Raw genomic sequence first — 5,050 nt, 5'->3', positions numbered from 1 at the left:
ATTATCCTTTTTGTTCCTAATAGGCCCGACTCAACCTCTTACTACCCACTTATCATTTGCATGCTGCTCGAAGAGATTTGGGTTTCCTTTCATGTTGACTGCCATTTTATTCTCATAGAAATAGAGAATAAGCTAAATATAGAAGATATAAGTATTTCCCATCCTTGATGAGGTGGAACGTTTTTATGTTGTGGGTAGTAATGACTTGGCCCACGAGTAAATGGTGCAACCGTAAAATCAGAACCAAGGCAAGGGACGCATAAGGAATTGCTGAAACCCGGGATTGAACCAGGGATCTTTAGATTTTCAGTCTAACGCTCTCCCAACTGAGCTATTTCAGCCCCACATTAACAGTGGTTCGGTGTCCTTATTTTGGAAGAAAATACATACATTCAAGTTTTCCAAAAAATTAAAGAACACAACATGTGAGTAATATTCCCCATTGCTTTCTCAGTACTGATGGATTGTGAAGCGGGAGACAGCCAGAAGTGCCAATGAGCCGCACAGACCCTGAGCTGAGAATGAAATGAGATCAAATTCAATCTTTCATAGCGAGATGCTGCAGAGAGGTAAGAGTCCTGAATCAAAGCGAGATTTGCTCATTTCAAACACTCGCTGTACTCTCTGCTCAAGAAGCCTTAAAAAAGGGAAAAACAGAATGGCACTCAAACTCACAACCCTGCCATTAAAAGTCTCATGTTCGACTGACAGAACTGTCACTTCTACTCGCTCTCTGATTGGATGGATGCAACTCCAACGCAGGGGTGGCATTCAAATCCTCCCATGGGTCCACATGTCAGACTGAGTTCCATGTTGTAGAATCAAGCATAGGAAATCTGCTCACTTCCAAAACTATCAGCGAATTGAAGCTGATTACGATCAACATCATCAGAGGTCAGAACTACCTGGTGAAAGAAGACACTCTGAAGAAGGATCCACAATTATTCAAAGGCATCGACAACGTGAAAAAGAAGAAAATCGATGAGTCAATGCAAGCCAAACAACAGAAACACTGAAGAATTCCATTCCATTCCAGTCCAGAACCCAGTCCTGTTGTATTTGGAGTCAGGTCACAATTGCAGTAACAACTTTATATTCCCACTTGGCTATCTGTACATTTAGTTTATTACAATTTTGTCGACAAGCTCTTTGAATCCAGTCGTCTGGTCCTCAAGCCAGCTCCGGATGGAAGTCAATTCCACCTTCTGCAACGCTGAAACCAATAGACAACCTTAATCTAAAAATGCCAGCAGACCAGGGCTCGTCTGGGATTTAAACCCAGGATCTCTCGCATATTAATTAACCATACTCCGTAAGCGAGAATCATACCCCTAAACCAAGGAGCCACTGACAGGTCAAGCTTTATTAGCTGCTGTGGAATTTCACTGGAACCTCCCAGCCAATCATCCATTATTTTTCAGATCAAAGCAACATCCTGCAAATGCTGAAATAAAAACAGAAAGTGCTGGAAATATTCAGCAGCTCTGGCAGCATCTGTGCTGTGAGAAACACAGTTAATGTTTCAGGGCACTCACCTTTTGTTTCTGCCATCCTTTCAGACTGCTTCTGTCCATCCAATCTCACTTTCTATTCTATCCACATTCAAACCATTCACTACGTTACTACATTTTTCATGAATTCCTCATTTATTTTATTAATGACAATTTTGTATTTCTGGCCTTTGCTTCAGACACCACCACAAGTGGAATCATGTCTCCATCTACCCAATCAAACCACTTCGCTGCATCCTCACATTGCAATGTTTCTTCAACCCTGACAGACTGTGGAGTTTCTGCTGCTTGATTGCAGTTCTGGCTTCCCGCCAGTAGATGTCACCTCACTCCAATACAGGGAAGTTTACAAATCTGAGAGAGACACAACACAATGTTCACATTAGAGTGAATGTGTGGGATTTAGAAATACGAGGAGTGGAGACGAGTTATTATTGCACTCTGCTATTACATCTTTTATAATGGACTCCAGCATTTTCCCCACGACTGATGTCAGGCTAACCGGTATATAATTCGCTGTTTTCTTTCTGCCTCTTTTTTTAAATAGCGGAGTTACATTTACTACCGTCCAATCCATTGGAACTGTTCCAGAGTCGATAGAATTTTGAAAAAAGACCAGAAATGCATCTGCTATTTCAAGGGCCACTTCCTTAATTACTCTGGGATGTAGATTATCAGGCCCTGGGGATTTATCGGCCTTCAATCCCATCAATTTCCCAAACATTCCCTACTAATACTGATTTCATACAGTTCCTCCTTCTCACTAGACCCTATGTTCCCCAACATTTCTGGGAGATAATTTGTATCCTCCTTTGTGAAGACAGATCCAAAGTATGTATTTAATTGGTCTGCCATTTCTTTGTTCCCCATTATAAATTCCCCCGTTTCTGACTGTAAGGGGCCCACATTTGCCTTCACTAATCTTTTTCTCTACACATATCTATAGAAGCTTTTACAGTCAGTTTTTATGTTCTTTGCTAGCTTACTCTCATACTCTATTTCCCCCTTCTTAATCAATCCTTTTGTCCTCCTCTGCTAAATTCCAAACTGCTCACAATCGTCAGGTTTGCTGCTTGTTCTGACCATTATATATTTCTCCTCCTTGGATCTAATACTTTCCTTAATTTCTTTTGTAAGCCACAGTTGAGCCACCCTTCCTGTTTTACTTTTGCACAGACAGGAATGAACAATTGTTGTAATTCATCCATGCGCTCTTTAAATGCTAGCCATTGCCTATCCACTGTCAACCCTTTAAGTAACGTTCCCCAATCTATCATAGCCAACTCCCGCCTCATACCTTCATAGTTTCCTTTGTTTAGATTCAGGACCCGAGTCTCGAAATCAACTCTCTCACTCTCCATCTTAATGAAGAATTTTATCATATTATGGGCGCACTTCCCCAAGGGACCCCACACAACAAGATTGTTAACTAATCCTTTCTCATTACACAATACCCAGTCCAGGATGGCCTGTTCTCTAGAGGTGTTTTACACCTCTATCAATTCTCCGCTAATCTCCTTTGATATAGGCAGAATAATCCTAGCTTTTCCAACCTAACCTTGTAACTAAAATCCCCCATCCCTGGATCCATTCTGGTAAATCACCTCTGCGTCCTCTCAAGGACCCTCACATTCTTTCTAAAGTCTGATGAGCAGAACTGGAAGCAACACTCCAATTGGGGCCTAACCAGAGTTTTATAATGGTTCAGCATAACTTCCCTGCTTTTGTACTCAATGCCTCTATTTATAAAGCCCAAGATCCCATATGCTTTGCGAACCACTCTCGCAATATGACTTTCCACCTTCAAAGATTGATGCACATGAACCCCAAGTCCCTATATTCCAGCACACTCTTTAGAACTGTGCCATTAAGTATATATTGCCTCTCCCTATTCCTTATGCCAAAATACATCACCTCACACTTGTCACTATTAAATTCCATCTGCCACCTGTCTGCCCATTCTGCTAGCCTATCACTGTCCTGTTTCAGGCAGTTGATATCATCCTCACTGTTTGCCGCTCCTCCAAGTTTGTTGTCATCGGCATATTTTGAGATTCTACTCTGTATTCCAAGATCCAAGTCAATTACCTTGAGCAAAAAAAGCAGTGGTTCTAGCACTGACCCTTGGGGAACACCACTGTCGACTATCCTCCAGTCTGACAAAGAACCATTTAATAAGACTCGCTGTTTTCTGTCCTTAAACCAATTTTCTATCCAATTGGACACTGACCCTCCTATACCACGAACCTCAATTTTGTTAACCGCCCTTTTATGTGGTACCTTGTCAAACGCTTCCTTAAAATCCATATAAACAACATCCACTGCATTCCCTTCATCAACCTGCTCTGTTAGTTCATCAAAAAATGCAGTTAGATTAGTCAAGCATGAACTCCCATTTATAAATCCATGCTCACTCTCCTTAATTAACTCGAACCTCTCCAAGTGACTGTTGATTTTTTACCCTGATTATTCTTTCTAAAACCTTACCCACCGCTGTTGTTAATCTAACTAGCCTGTAGTTACCCGGACTGTCCTTCCACCCTTTCTTGAATAAGGGGGTCGCATTTGCCACTGTTTAATCCTCTGGTACCTCCCCCGTATCCAGGGAAGATTGGAAGATTATAGCAAGCCCTTGCGTTATCTGCATCCGCATTTCCTTTCGCAACCTGGGATGTGAGCCATCCGGACCAGGTGATTTATCTTCCCTAAGCACAGCCAGCCTTTTTAGTACCTCCCTCTCCTAATTTGTACTCTCTCCATTGCCTCTACTTTCTTCACTTCAACTGATATTTTGTCAAATTCCACTTCCTTAGTGATCACTGATGCAAAGTACTCATTAAGTAGATTAACATTGCCCTGCACCTCTCAGCTTATATTATCCTTTTTGTCCCTAATAGGCCCGACTCAACCTCTTACTACCCACTTATCATTTACATGCTGCTCGAAGATTTTTGGGTTTCCTTTCATGTTGACTGCCAGTCTATTCTCATAGAAATAGAGAATAAGCAAATATAGAAGATGTAAGTATTTCCCATCCTTGATGAGGTGGAATTTTTTATGTTGTGGGTGGTAATGTCTTGGCCCACGAGTGTGGTGGAAGCAGAGACAATCAATGATTTGAAAAGGAAATTGGATGGATACTTGAAGGAAAGAAACTTGCAGGAGGAAATGGATCGAGCTGGTGAGTGGAACTGACTAGATTGCTCCGGGGAGAGCCAGCATGGACGTGATAGGCCAAATGACCACCTTCTATGTTGTAAATGACTCTGTGTTGTTTCTCAAATTCAATCCACTGGTGCTTGGTAAATAATCTCAAAGTAAATTGTGCAACTGGAAAATCAGAACCAAGGCAAGGGACACATAAGGAAGCAAAATTGCTGAAACCCGGGATTGAATCAGGGCCCTTTAGATTTTCAGTCTAACGCTCTCCCAACTGAGTTTTTCAGCCCTACATTAACAGTGGCTTGGTGTCGTTGTTTTGGAAGAAAATACATACATTCAAGTTTTCCAAAAAATTAAAGAACACAACATGTGTGTAA

General features: G+C 41.6%; 1 non-coding gene across 1 annotated transcript; it reads right to left on the bottom strand.

Moving 5' to 3' along the window:
* Window positions 1–268: 268 nt before the first annotated feature.
* trnaf-gaa (transfer RNA phenylalanine (anticodon GAA)) lies at window positions 269–341 on the bottom strand. Its single transcript has one exon. It is a non-coding gene; the product is annotated as a tRNA-Phe (tRNA).
* Between the last annotated feature and the right edge of the window lie 4,709 nt (window positions 342–5,050).

Source organism: Heterodontus francisci, unplaced genomic scaffold (genome assembly GCF_036365525.1).
Source record: "Heterodontus francisci isolate sHetFra1 unplaced genomic scaffold, sHetFra1.hap1 HAP1_SCAFFOLD_51_2, whole genome shotgun sequence".
Classification (NCBI taxonomy): domain Eukaryota; kingdom Metazoa; phylum Chordata; class Chondrichthyes; order Heterodontiformes; family Heterodontidae; genus Heterodontus; species Heterodontus francisci.
The sequence above is the reverse complement of the archived record's forward strand: the minus strand, read 5'-3'. Positions and strand labels throughout refer to the sequence as shown.